Raw genomic sequence first — 14,386 nt, 5'->3', positions numbered from 1 at the left:
TGGCAAAGCCTTCCGTGTACCTTTCAGCCATCCCCTTAAATATACAGAACAATTAGTGCATACTATATGAGGAGCCTACATCTTATCCTGATTACCAGTTTTACTCTGAAATTACAAACGATATGCTTTTTTAATTAAAGGTTTATGTTTTTTCATTTCTCACCACATACATAAGAAAAGGCATCCACATCATTTACACAATTTTGAGGCATTATGACCCTGCACTGCTAACAAACTTAAGACAGCAATAAGACTGAACAAAATTAATTCATTCCTAAATCCAGTGCTTAATACAAACAACACAACTGTGTTTTCAGCTTCATGTTTTGACCTGCACAGACATGATTAATCTTGACCATGAAGGCTCACTCTTTAATTTAATTCTTTGTCTAATATTGTTTTTTTTTAACCCACTGGTCTAGTGGTGAATGCGTCTTTCTACATCAGCTGATTTGGAAGCCAAAAATTTCAGCGTTCAAGTCCTAGTAAAGGCAGTTTCTTTTATATGGATTTGAATATTATTATATCTTGGATACCTGTGTTCTTTGGTGGTTGGGTTTTAATTAACCACACATCTCAGGAATGGTCGAACTGGGACTGTACAAGACTACACTTCATTTACATTCATACATATCATCTTCATTCATCCTCTGAAGTAATACCTGAATGGTAATTCCCAGAGGCTAAACAAGAAAAGAAAGAAGTATTGTTTATTTATAGCTTACAAATGATGTTAACATGTTAAACTATAAAAAATGAGCTAACAAAATACAATATAGGAGATTAAAATACTAACTATACGTTGAAAAATGAATAAAATCCTTTAATTAAAATTTAAATTTTTTCAAAAATGGTGGGTGATAGAAAGATTCTGAGTTCATATTCGTTTTAATCATAAAAAATTAAAATCATGTATCGCATGTTAGGAAACAAAAATTGTGTTAATCAGTGTTATTAATGTTAAATTTTTTTGTAAGCATTATTATAATTATTAGGATCATTTATTTTATTAAAGGATTCTCATATCATTAATGCTGCAATTGATATTTCATTTAATATAGTAAATTATCATTTTAAATCTTTACCGTTGGAAAAATAAATAAATAGATTTTCAAGGGAAATTTTTTTATTCATTTTGAATAAGGTATTGGTTAGGGTGAATGTTACAACTTTACAATGATAACGAAGATACAGGCAGTAAACAGTTCGCGTATTTCTAACAAATATAATTCCACCAATTTACTCAGTTTATCAATTTACTCACCAATTTACTGAATTTATTCAGTGAACTATGACTAAATTTATTACTTTGCGTCGTGTCGAAAAATTTCATATTAAAATAATTCAAGGAACAGTACATGTATGAATTTAATTACGTACCGCACTTTATTTAAGTACGAACGATCATAGTTTTACAGAACGAAAACTGACTGAAATTAAAAAACATAACAATTTTTAACACGTATAGCAAGAGATGCGTAATCGATTATATTAAAATAGCACCAATTTGGGTCACATTGTCAGTCGTCAGGTTGGCCGAGTGGTCTAAGGCGCCAGATTTAAGCTCTGGTTCCCAAATGGGAGCGTGGGTTCGAACCCCACACCTGACAACAGAAATTTTTATTGTGAGTTCTTAAATGCATCATTTAAGTTGGTGCTTACAGAGTTCGTTTTTGTTTAAATTTTCATTTTTATATGTTGATTCACCGGTTGATTTAAATTGCAGTAAATACATATTAAAGGTTCGTTTCATAGAATTTTATAGATAAAAGACAAAAATATTACAGTGGGTAGTACCTCTATCAAAAGTGTTGATTGTTTTTGTTTAATAATAAAAATATTAAGGTTTTTTTCATACTCCTCTGGTGTAGTTTTCTTCTGTTGTACCTTTCCTGCTTCTATGTTAGGTTAGATTTAATCCTCTATGGCTCTAAGGTGTGATATGATAGCCCATTAATGAACAAAAAACTTAATAAAAAATAGCTAGCTACTACATAAAGCAATTAATTTAAGCAATAATTTTGGATTGTTTTTCAACTGAAAGGGAGACATTAATCTAGTACTTTTTACTGTCTAATCCAGCCTTTCTTATTGCTGTCATTCATGTAAAGCATCCAGGAACAAATAGTGATAGATGATGCTTTCTATGTTAGTAATGATGTTCATCATCTAGTTATTACCTGCTGTGAATAGAGTGAAGGTGTCACTAATGAGATTGAATATCATCTATCGGTAAGTGGACTTTGCATGGTGACATGCATCAATATGTATTTGACTTAGTATTGAAGGCAGTAGGAAACTACTTCACTCCTTAAGTGAAATCCATTTTTTTTTAGTAAGTCTGTAAAGGAATGTTTGTTATTTCTAACAGAATGGCTTTTGGAAGTGACTTGTGTCTTAAATTAATCTAGTAAAAATCATGTTTATGAAACATTTTGTTGTTTCCTCTACAGGCAAGCAGACTGGAAGAATCCATTGACTTTCTTCCAGCCAGACTTCTAATTTTGGATCGGGGTCTGGAGTCTTTGGAATTTGAGGACTTGACAGAGAGTTTGTTGATTCCCTGCAGTTCAGGTCAAGAGAGGCTTGCACTGTGGTGATCAAGGGAATTGCCAGCCATGAAACAGGCGTCTGTCACTTAACAAGAGCATCTCAACATGAGGGTGATCCTGTATGGTGGGCAGTCCTTGTTGCAGATATCAGGACCACAGAGCTCACTACTTATATAAGGTTCGTATGGTGAAGAGGGATTCCTGGTATTCCTTTGTGTATGAGCAGGGGAAAAAAAGGATCCCTGGAGGGTCATAAATAGGGTTTTGGGGCACAAATGAAGGAAGGACATTCTTCTGTCTGCTCTCTCGACTAGGCTTGGTGTGATTTCATATATGTCTGAAATCTTGCACAAATCAGACGATTTACTGCCTGATGATGACAAAGCTGGGGAGACCACATACCGTCTGTGGGTGTAACATGAGGTCGCTCATTTTTGTGAGGGAGCATTGTCTTTGGAGATTACTGAGGTCGAAGTGCATCAAGCCATCTGTAGTTTAGGTAGGGGTAAGGCCCCAGACTTGGATGAAATAACGACGGAGATCATTGTTCGCTCGGTAGGGGTAAGTGTGAGAATTATCATGCGTATTTTCAGTAAATTGTTTGGTGGATGTTTCCTGGTTTATTGGAAAAAGGGGATTGTTAAATTGTTGTTTAAAGGTGGCAACAAGGATCCCACTGTTAGTTCGTCGTATAGGCCCTTGACGTTACTGCCGGTTGTTGGTAAGGTCTTTGAAAAGGTTCTATCCCTTTGCATAAATGAGAGGTTAACCTCACATTGCTTATTGATGGAGAACCGGTTCAGGTTTCGTCCCGGAAAAAGTACTGAAGACGCCATATCCATGTGATGAGTGTGGTGACTACCAGTGAGATGGAATATGTCCTGGGAATTTTCCTAGACATTTCAGAAGCGTTTAACAATTTGTGGTGGTCCTCAGCCATTTATCAACTGCAAAAAAGATAATGCACTATGAGTGAATTGTAGGTAATGCAAAGCTACTTCAATGATCAGAGTGTGCTGCTCCACGATGTGGCTATGAGGTAGGCAATACGTTTTCCAGGGTAGCATGTTGGGTTCTCTGTTGTGGGTGGTGGAGTTCGATTCTCTTCTGTGGCTGAGGTTGCCTAGCGGGTGTCGCAGTGTGGCTTATGCTGATGATGGGTGTCTGCTGGTCAAAGGATGCTCGTAGAGGGAGCTTCAGTTGCAAGCCTTGCAGGCTTGCAGGATACTTGAGCTGTAGGATCATCAACATGAAATGTAACCAATGTAAATGAATACATGCAACTGAAATCTTTATTTGTATATGAAATACTTGTTACATGTTACTTTTTACATGTACATGAAATGTTTACTTGTAATGTAAATATAACTGATTGCATCAGTTATGCATAAATAACAATGCGTTCTGCATGTTTTGATGTATAACATAATCTCCACTCGTCTCTTAGAGAATAAAACTGTGAGAAATTAGTTTCATTATTTCTTGCTAAACAATTTTAATTTATGATGCGTTACAATTATCCGACACACCTTGACGTACATTCCAGTGAGGGATATGAAAAAATGTATGGAACATGCCAAAAATTGTCCTAAACCTTTTCTTTTTTTAAGCCTCCTGGATTACCATTAATTGTTGCTTCAGAGGATGAGATGTGGAATTATAATTTTGCAGCATATGAAAATGCCATGCCTGACTGGGATTTGAAGCGGGAACCTCTGGTGAAAGGCTGAAATGCTACCACTTGTGCCACAGAGGCTTATAAAAAAAACCAGAAACCAGTTGTAGAATATTTAGAAGTTACTTCTAGAGATACTTCTTTCTTTTTCTTGTTTAGCCTCTAGGAATTACCATTCAGGTATTATTTCAGAGGATCAGTAAGGATGATATATATGAGTGTAATTGAAGTGTAGTCTTGTACAGTCTCAGTTCTACCATTCCTGAGAAGTGTGGTTAATTGAAACCCAACCACCAAAGAACACTGGTTTCCACAATCTTGTATTCAAATTCGTATAAAAGTAACTGCCTTTACTACGACTTGAATGTTGAAACAATCGACTTCCAAATCAGCTGATTTGGAAAGATGCATTCACCCCTAGACCAACCCAGTTGGTATAGAAGTTAGCATACTAACTGGCTAGACCAGTAATTTGATAAAATTACAAAGGTTAAATACATTAGGTACAATTTCAGATAAAAAATAATGTTGGTTAATAATGTACATTCTAAAACAGGATTTTAACTCAAATATAAAATGAATAATGACTCGTAGCCAATTTTGTTATCAATGCTATTATTTTTTTTTTCTTTTATCTTTGTTTTAATTCATATGTTTATATATATTTTGTTTAATTTTTAATGCAGTTCCATATTACATAATTTATTTTATAAATTATTTCTTAATAATAAACAAATATGAAGGATATTTATTATGCCTTGCTTTCAGTCTTGGAATCTTCTTCTGAAACTAATCCTTTTATATTTTATTGTCATTTCAAATGTTATTACTGGTGGTTTATTTTTTAGAATAGGAACAGAAGAGATATAGGATATGGTCAAAAGTATGTAAGATTTAAGTTATGTCAGAGTGGTGCAAATGGTTAGAATTAGCTTTCCCATGCAGAAGGTTGATATTTCAAGACCTGCCTTATTTGTAAAGCAACAGCTCGTTGATACTACCCCCCCAACCATTGTTCTACTCTTTGAACTTTGTCCTTCTATGAACAAGGGACACAGCTGATTATGGACTCTAAATCAAGTAACTATATATCTGAATACTATATCATACGCGAATATCTTCTGCACTATACCATATGAAACAACCAATCAAAAAAATCTGAATTGTGTCTGCTCATTTAGTATATTAATTTTATTTGTCTTTTATCTTTTCACCATTTATCAGGAACATTTCATTAATACAGCAAATTCAAAAAAGAAATCGGTAAAAAACTGATAAAGTTAGTAGTTAATTTGTAAAACTGGATGACAAAAAATATTTTTTTTAGTTTATGATGCTGATATATTTTTTAAAATAATTAAATATGGATAAAACTATTTCATTACTTCTCTGTTAGTAAAACATTGCCAAATGGATTTCTGGGTTTAAATCCCGTTTAAGGTTGGCCATTTTTCATGCATTACAGATTTCATCATAAAAAAATTTAAGCATAATTGGGCAGAATGATGCTATTCCCATACAAATAAATAATGATCATGGTAATTTAGTTCATGGCACGCTATAATAAACCAAAAGATTAGATTTGTTGTGCTGCTTGTATATGAATTTATAAATCTGAGTTTGCATGATAAGTTTCTAAATAAATTATAGGTTTGCATGATATTAACCTATGACTGTACTGAAAAATTACTAAATATAAAACTATTTACTAACTTTCCTCCCAAATATAGTTTTGGTGAATGACTTTTTAAGAAAGTAATAAAATTTTTATTTTTAAATTTTATTATAATTTTCTCAAAATTAATTAGAATAAATTTCTTTCACCAACATTTATTTATGAAAAATTACATAATATGACGATTAATTTATTTTAATCTTGGATTGAGTTTTCAGGATACTAGTAATGTATACAGTATAACATTAGTAGTGAAATAATAATTACTGTTATTAATTAAATCAGCAATTGCAAATCCCTCCGGAAAATGGGGCGCATTGCTCCCTCCAAAAACTAGGGCCCTGTTGTGGCATACTCCTGCTAGCCTATGAAGCGCTAGCACCGCAAGGACTTCAGCGGACGGTCTGAAGGGGAATTACATCAGAGGTGACAGGTTTTAAAAGCCTAACCTCCCATGGTTGGACCCAGTAATGGGTTTGAGAATGCTGGTCCAAATGGATATGGAATGCTAATCATAAATCCGTCCATAAAATATAACAAAACTTGAAACTTAGACCCATCATTAAAATAAACCCTTAAACACGCCCGATTACGGAATCATACAGCAACAAGGGACACTGTCCAGGCTCTGCGATTCAAAAGGAGAATTTGTGAACTCCTGCCACTTTTGCATTCCATTCCATTATTATTAATATCAACAGTTTCATGATTTTAATTATTGGTGGTTCATCCACTTCCACTCTTAAATGATCATCTTTATGTAAATATATAACTGCTGAAACTTGTTTAGTTCCTTCATAATGTTCTAAACAATAATTTTTTATATCAAATTTTCAGATGTTATATACACAATTAAATGTATCATTAAATGAAGAATTGATGTTACAACATTTTTTTAAACAATTTTTTATTTAACATGAACAACTTCTCATTGAATTATGAAATTTAAATACCATATCTATTGATGGCGTTCATGATTGGAAAAACACTTCCATTATGTAATTTTATATAGTTATTCAATACTTTCTGATAATTTACTTGGATATATTTTTTTAATTAAAACACCTGATAAAATGTTTCTAAAAATTAATATAATTTTTAGTAAAATTATACTCATTTTAATGGATGTAATATAACTGTAAATAATACATATTGGCACTACAACCTGGTTGTATTGTTATCTAAATGTTATTAAACATATATATATAAGCTTCAAAATTAATATTTTTGCCAATACCTACATCAATGAAATGTCACGGCTCAGGGTTTTAAATTTCAGTTGGCTGGTTTCTTACAGCAGCTTATCTATTTATAATAAAAAAACACAATGAACTATCTTATGGAAAGGGTCATGAGTAATGAAAAATTGCTTTTTTTCTATTGTCTTGTTCTGAATTAATTTTAAAGGAAAACTTATCTTTTTGAATTTTTTTCCTAATGAGTTTTCAGACTAGGGTGATTCTATTTGACTAATTGCTCATATAATAGTCTTCATGTAACCAACTGGAAGTCAGTTGATGTAATGGTTAGCATTTAACTGGACTTAGTTTTAATTACCAGGCAAGGGTTTAGAGTTTTTTCATCATCATAAAAAAATAATAGATAATGATCTTTGTAACAGGGCATATGCCTGATAAGTGAATGAATTAAAATAAATGTATTTCATCTTTCTTGATTCAAGAGTCCTTGATTTTTTTCTGTTTTTTGTCATCCATGAAGCACCAGGCCAGGTTGTGTTGATAATTAGAACTCTATTAGGTAGGTGTCTTCTGTGTTTTAAGCTACAGAATTATGAAAGGTGAATACTTCCAGAAGATCATATGAATCAAGTCAGTAATTCAAAAACTATTTCAAGTTAATACAAATTAAATAAAAAATATTTTACTGTAAGTCCAGTTTTATCTAACAGGCAGCTCAGTTGCATTTGGGCTTCTTATGCCATGATCAGAGGCAGTCCCTTTGTAAGTTGACTGCTCCCTTCCTCTTCGAACCCTCTCCTTCTTCTCAATGGATCTGTTTTCTATGCAAATGTTGCACAAAAAGCAAAACAAATGACAGATATGTACTGGTTTAAAGCCAGTCATCATTTCTCTTTCCCCAATTATTTGATCAGTCAAATGCATAATAGGAGTAATGCTGCCACTAACCAATTTGATATTAATACTTCAGAGGAATTTTTCATTATATCAGAATTAATTTATTTTTAAATTTGTTGCTCTGAAATACCTGAAGCATCTCACTGTGTTACTTACCTTTTGAAAAAAAAAGTTTTTGGTCAATTATATAAATTTTGAAATATTTATTAGAGTTTCTCCATCCTTCATTGTTGTATTATTCAGGTTACATTTTTTCTTACAGCTTTAATATTGTATGATTTGATTCATGATATGCACAATAAAAAAAATTAATGAAGTAACTATAAAATAATACTGATTTCAGTGAGTTTGATTTTATTTAATTAAAATCAGTGTTAAAACAAATTTTTAACATAGTAGTCAAAGACTAAATACACCGGATTAAATATATATATATATATATATATAAAATACACATACTGAGTGTATTATGAAGTTCTTCCAGGACTTTCATAACCTGTTCTACTCGTGAGAATAATGGAAAAAGTTGAATGATGATAAACATACTCGTACATTCTAAAATGCTTCATTTTTGAGTTATGACTAGTGAAAGACTGCTTGGATTTCAACTACCCTGGTGAAATGAGGTTATACTGAAATTTTTAGCACGTCAATTAAGGGGATTTAGTGATTTCTTATGGTTTTTGACATGAAAAATCAAATAAAATTGGTCCTAGAATTGTACTGGGATGAAAACCCAATACGGGTTTTTAGATCTGGGGTGAAAACCAATAAATTAGGGTAAAAACCCTGTTTTTTATGTTTGACATACAATAGCTTTGTTAAATGGGCGATAAACATGTAAAAAAATTGTAGAGAATTTAATTCTGACCAAAGTTGAATAAAACAGATTAAAGTTAGAAAACTTTGAATTTTATTTAGAAATAGAACACTAGACCAAAGTGCATTATCCTAATAAGTTTGTAGTAAATGTTTAAAAAATCAGCCCACCATTTTCAACATATTTCTTGACACGCTTTCTGTACTAATTTCCGCAGATAGATATATCTTTGTTTTGTATACAATATTTTTAGTCCTGCTTTTTAATTCCTCTATGAAATTAAACCATACTAAAACTGTTGGTGTACAAACGAGGTGTAAATTTGGTGCTACCTTATAGTTTTTTATCTAAGAAATTGAATAAAAGTGGTACCAGACTTCTATCTAACTTAGGTTTTAAGAAAAACGGGGTAAAACACAAAAATATTATGTTGGAAAATACACTTTTTTAGGTATGTAATAAAATAACTTTATTAATTTACCAATAAACAAATAAAAATCTCTACTTAACTTGATGTTAATTGATGTAAATAACATCTATAAAAATTAAACACTAAATTGAGAAGTTCAACTTCAATTAGAAACAAAACACTCAAACTGTATCAGAAAAGGGATATGATTTTAAACAGAACAATTTTCATCAATGTTTAAACAACATAATGTAAATGAAAACATATAGAAAACTTATAACAAAGAAAAAAATAAATTTAATAACTTAAAAATCATATACTTTTTTCTAAAAATTATTAAATATCAAAGTGGTTTATTGATAAAGCTACAAACATTTCTTTAAAGTAGTTGCTCAATATGGCTGCCATTCTTTTCAATGAATAGTTCAGCTTGGCAAATCCATGCTTACCGAACACATCTTTTACCACAATTATTGTTCCTAATAGCAACTCCAGTTGCTATTATATGATGTCTCAATTCTTCTTGTGTGCCAGTACGAAGTATATTAACGACTTCAACCAACCCTAAAAGAAAAATCTGCTGGCGTGAGATCAAGGTGGAATTTTACTAGTTCGTTTCAATCAATCCATTACTTACTAAATTGCATTATTTAAATGATTTATCACATCATGACAGTAGTGAACAGGTGTGCCATCAATGAAAAACCACACCTGCAAGTGGAATATCTTCTACAAGTTCCATCAGTTTTGTTTGTAAAATGCAAGTACAGCTCACCACTGAGCCTTGGCAGTAAGAAAAAAGGACCTATGAGATTATCACCAAGAAGACCACACTATACATTAAATGCAAAGTACATTGGAAATGACTTATAACAGTCACTTCTGCCCAAGTGTCAGTGTTTCGATATTTAGAATATTATTTAGGAAATCAGGATGATGTTCACAATTTCTAAGTAACCATCAACAGAATTTCTTCCGTTAATCAAAATAACTTGGTAAATAAAATAACACTTGTAAAATAACTCTTTAACACGTGCTGTATGGAATGGATTTAATTGTTGCTCCCGTCTGTTCGCCATTACTTGATTGTGAATTATTAAAGCTATGTGACAACCTCTGGATATTTTTACCGGTATTCACGCACAGCAGCTAATCCTTTTTATTTACTATGCCAAAAATGAACAATATATCCGTCAACTCTCCAAGTGAAAACATATTTGTGGTATCACCAATTGTGAGTGTTTGACTGAACAACAGAAGCACAAACACAGCCTCAAATTAATATTCAAATGAGACACTAAACTTAATTGTTGATCAGCTGTTACTTCCAATCTATGAAAAATAAATATTTAATATGTTTTAAAAGGATGTCTTTCAAATTTATTTTTATAATTCTTAGCGTTTGTATGTAAATTGTTCTGTTTAAATCTTATCACTTTTCCAATCCAGTTTGTGCTTTGTTTCTAACTAAAGTTCAACTTCTTAAATTTGTGTTCAATTTTAATAGACATTATTAAGTTAAATTTTCTCAGAATTAGATTATCTACACAGTTAAGTAGACATTTTAATTGGTAAATTAACAAAGTTATTTTATTCTAAACTAAAAAAAGTGTATTTTCCGACTAAACCTTTTCTTGTTTTATCCCGTTTTTCTTAAACCCTAGGTTGATTTTGTATTATAACACTTTTATTAAATTTCTTAGATCAAAAACCACAAGGAAGCACCAAATTTACTCCTCGAGTCGAACCCTAGAATTTTAGTATGGTTTAATTTCACAGAGGGAGCAGAAAGCAAGGCTAAATGTTTCGCGTGCCAAAGTTTGATTCCTAAAAAGAATTTGACACTTTTTCACCTATTCCTCAGTCTCATCTTTACTACTAAAATACCAATAAAGCATATTCACAATTATAAAATGTACTCTTCAGTTACTGTTGAATATAAACTATAATGAAACAGCACAAAATTTCATACAGATTGGAACATTATTTTCTGAGTTAAGAAGCAACAGATATTCTTAAAAACAAACGTATCTGTTCTGTTCTAGTAGAGGTAAAAATAGAAAGACCAAATAATAAATAAATCAACACAATTCATTTTATTACTTAAATTTTAGTGGAATTAGTTCACATATACACTATAGTTCATGTTATACATATATATAATAAATATATACTATATATATGCCATGTGTGACTTTTAATCTTGAAATGGAATAATAATACTGTTAAACAATCTTGTTTTCATTTTTCTTAAAGTATTAATTATTATTATTTATAATTAATTATATTTACTATTTACAAATATATTAACAAGATTTTTATTATTGTATATAAATTAACATGCACATTACAAATTGCATACTTATTATTTAATTTTAATATTTACTGAATATGTATATGACTTGAATGAACTTATTATTTATATATTTATAACAGCCTGGAAGTATATTTATATAATCTGCTTCAATTTATATATTTATATTTTTTTAATATTTATTTATTTATTAAATAAGCTATTCTATAATCATAACAATAATAGTAATAATAATTATTATTAATATTGTTACAATTATTTATTATCTTTTTTCTTTTAATTCATAATAATAATTATTATGTTGCATGTTTTAACATTAACATAAATATAATACAGTATATATATTTTTAATGCAAATAACATTGTACATGATAATAAAAATAAGACCTATGATCTATCATACAATTTCATGTAATATATTACAAATTATATATATAAACTTGCGTTATGTAACAATAAATAATAAAAACTTATATTAACATAATTTTAATTAGCTTATATTTAACATAAAACAAATAATTTGATAAATGTAACTTTTTGTTCATTCTATTATTAGATAAGAATAATAATGGTTAGACAGAATAAATAAAAATGAATTTAATATTAAAGAAGGAGCACGTAATGTAACGGATAAAAAAGATTTTTTTATTTAGCTAATAGAAAATTACAAAGGATGAACAAAGTAAGAAAGACAGAATTTCAGTATTTCCTAAACAAAAAATCATGTAATAAATAAAATAATCAAATGATATAAAAATTAGAGAGATACAAGAAAGGAGAAATTAATTATAGAAAGTTTAGAACAATCAACCACTATACACAACCTGGAAATTTTTAATAAACACTTGTATGAAAGTAGAGATTAATAGCAGTAATACACAGACGATAGGTTAAGAAGAAATAAATAAAATAAAGGTTTTGAAGATATAATGGAACAAAAACTGAGGAGCAATATGGATATCTATTGAGTTATTCACCGAGCGAATATACTTTCAGATAAATCTAAATCTCGATTCTTACCATGATATCAATATAAAAAGATCATATACAATTGTAGGATCTATAAACTATTAAAGCAGTAAAATAAAAATGAATAGGTTAGAAGAAATAGAATATGCTATGCATAAAAATAATACTTTTGGAAAAATTGAGGGAGAAATAAACGGTGCAGATTGTGGTGATGATTTGGACACATAAAAACAATGAACATAGAGAGTTCTAACAAAATAAATATAATTGGAAGTGAAAGCAGAGACCAAAAGTCAGACAAAGGAAACAATGGGTAGACAAGGTATAGTGACATAAGTAGGAAATTCAAAGATGTGGAGACAGAAATGGTATATCTCAAGAAAAGCTGAAAATTAGAGACCGCGAAGAAAAGATTGAGCACCAACTGAAATCTATTTTTACAGGATTATGATCACATAGGTCTCTATCCTTATGTTTGAGTATTAAGAATTATAATTTTTCTGGCAGTCAACTACTCTTCAGACCATGAATCGAGTTTGTAACCATTTATCTGCATGGTAATAATAAGTTGGTTATTGTACGTCGCCAAAGATAAACGATGCTAGAAGCAGTTTAATTACTTGCTATTATCATTTATTATTAATCAAATAACCAAAACCATTGATGCCACTTGGAAAAAAAATAATCTTGTCAATTATTTTTAATGGAATCAGTGAGAAACATTTATTTTCCCCCCTCATCACGGTATTTAATTTAATACTACAATTTTGCATAAAATTTATATGGTGAACCTAAAAACCAGAAATAATGTGATCAAAAAACTTGCTCTTAATCATAAATAACATCAATAGTTAATTTACTGGTTCTTTTGTCAAATAAACTTGTGTATTAGTGCAACATTATAACTTAATATAATCACATGCATCACGATGAACCAACTGAAGACTGAGCTTTTCTCCTCCTTACTGTGCTTGCAAAGTACAACATTCTTCACATGTATTTTAAAACTATGAACCATTAAATCTTTCAATGCAATATTCACTACCAGAAAGTGCAAGCAATAAAACCAATAAAACAACTGTCTATACATGATTGGTCTCTGCAGAATTATGTCACACCTGGAATCAGCATACCACCTCTGCTTTATAACTTTGAATTTTACTGATATTCTAAAGCTTAAATCACAATTCCAATAAAAGTTAAACAGATTTTAACAGGTACAAAGTATCTTACAAAAGACACTAACTTTATAAAATTATATATATCATAGTTACTTGCCTAATTAAAGAACCCTAATATTAATCTAGTGATTTAAATATTTATGGTTCATTCCAAAAAGTGTAAAAAAATTGAGGAAGTATATAATTCTCTAGTTCTCAGAATAGTTTTGTTAGCTTCACTAGAAGCATGGTGGGTGAACAATATATTTATATCAAGGATTATTGAAAGGAGTTAATATTATTGAAAGAATTCAATATGCTTTTCACAAATTTTGCCATACTACACTGAAATACAATCAATTTTTGGTGATTTAACTTTCATCAGTATGTTTCTGTAATAAAGACAATGCCTACTAATCAGTATTTTATAGTAAGCACTCTAAAAAAACGTAGTTTCTTTTGAAATGCTAGGTCATGATCTAGGTTTTAATTACTCAAGATGGTACTTCTGCAAGACGTAAGTGATTGGTGTTTAGTGTCTAATGTGTTTAATGATAAAACATAGATTTAATGATAGACTTTGTTTAACAGAGGTAGTCTAATTTGCTTAAGTTGTTTGTATGAACAAAATTTTCATAAAATTAAATTCCAATCTTGTATATGGAAAAAATGTGTATACACACACACACACATTCATTTATGATAATTGAAGCACT

General features: G+C 30.3%; 1 non-coding gene across 1 annotated transcript; it reads left to right on the top strand.

The window, feature by feature from the left end:
* Positions 1 to 1,526: 1,526 nt before the first annotated feature.
* On the top strand, positions 1,527 to 1,610 carry TRNAL-UAA (transfer RNA leucine (anticodon UAA)). The gene has a single exon. It is a non-coding gene; the product is annotated as a tRNA-Leu (tRNA).
* The last annotated feature ends 12,776 nt before the right edge of the window (positions 1,611 to 14,386 follow it).

The sequence above is a fragment of the Lycorma delicatula genome, chromosome 7 (genome assembly GCF_047948215.1).
Source record: "Lycorma delicatula isolate Av1 chromosome 7, ASM4794821v1, whole genome shotgun sequence".
In the NCBI taxonomy this organism is placed as follows: domain Eukaryota; kingdom Metazoa; phylum Arthropoda; class Insecta; order Hemiptera; family Fulgoridae; genus Lycorma; species Lycorma delicatula.
The sequence above is the reverse complement of the archived record's forward strand: the minus strand, read 5'-3'. Positions and strand labels throughout refer to the sequence as shown.